The 862-nt window shown below is 47.4% G+C and overlaps 1 non-coding gene across 1 annotated transcript; it reads right to left on the reverse strand.

Moving 5' to 3' along the window:
• Positions 1-274: 274 nt before the first annotated feature.
• On the reverse strand, positions 275-457 carry LOC144493221 (U2 spliceosomal RNA). The gene has a single exon (XR_013497693.1). It is a non-coding gene; the product is annotated as a U2 spliceosomal RNA (small nuclear RNA).
• Positions 458-862: the final 405 nt, after the last annotated feature.

Raw genomic sequence — 862 nt, forward strand, 5'->3', positions numbered from 1 at the left:
GCTCATCCAGGCAAATGGGGAGTATTCCATCACACTTCTGACTTGTGCCTTGTAGATGGTGGATAGGCTTTGGGGAGTCAGGAGGTGAGTTACTCGTCACAGGATTCCTAGCCTCTGACTTCCTCTTGTTTTTTTTTTCTTTTATACTTTTCCAATTCAATCAAATCAAGTCCAATTCAGAGTCTCAACAAGTTGAGACATTTCCGACCCAGGCTGACAAGACAGGGCCTTCACACCTGTCTTGGGCCTGATCTACATGAGCCCAGCTGATTGGAGGAGGGGCAGGGTTCCTCCTCCAAGGCTGGACCCCATTTGCATCTTAGCCAAAAGGCCGAGATGCAGCTTTTAAAAATTGCTTCATATGAATATGAAGCTTAAATGTAACCCAATAGCCTCAACCAAGTGCAGCATCCTCTTCATACTACACTTGATCTTAGCCAAAAGGCCGAGAAGCGTGACTTCCTCTTGTAGCCAGGTTATTTATTTGACTAGCCCATTTAAGGTTCTAGTCAATGAAAGACCCAGGATGGTGGCAAACAGAAGTTGCAAGCTCCACAGTAGAAGCCTCCTTGTGGCAGGTTGAGGGGTTGCAGGTGGGTAGGAAAGGTCCAACTAATTCATCCAGAGGTTTCCGCTCCTCTCTGAGGACTTCTCTAAGGGCTTCAGCTTTCATAATCATTTATTTGTATCCATGTTTCCAATGGCACCTCCATGTTGAGGCCTCTTCACTTTATCCAGCTTGCCCCAGCAGCGTCCAGCTCTCTTTGTAGGGCTGCCAGATCTCAAGAGCTGCTGGCCCTCCGACTGATCATTGATTGCCTTCCTCCTGCCTTCATTAGGACAGTAATGTGGAGTTGGCCAA

This window comes from Mustelus asterias, chromosome 4, assembly GCF_964213995.1.
Source record: "Mustelus asterias chromosome 4, sMusAst1.hap1.1, whole genome shotgun sequence".
Taxonomy (NCBI): Eukaryota; Metazoa; Chordata; class Chondrichthyes; order Carcharhiniformes; family Triakidae; genus Mustelus; species Mustelus asterias.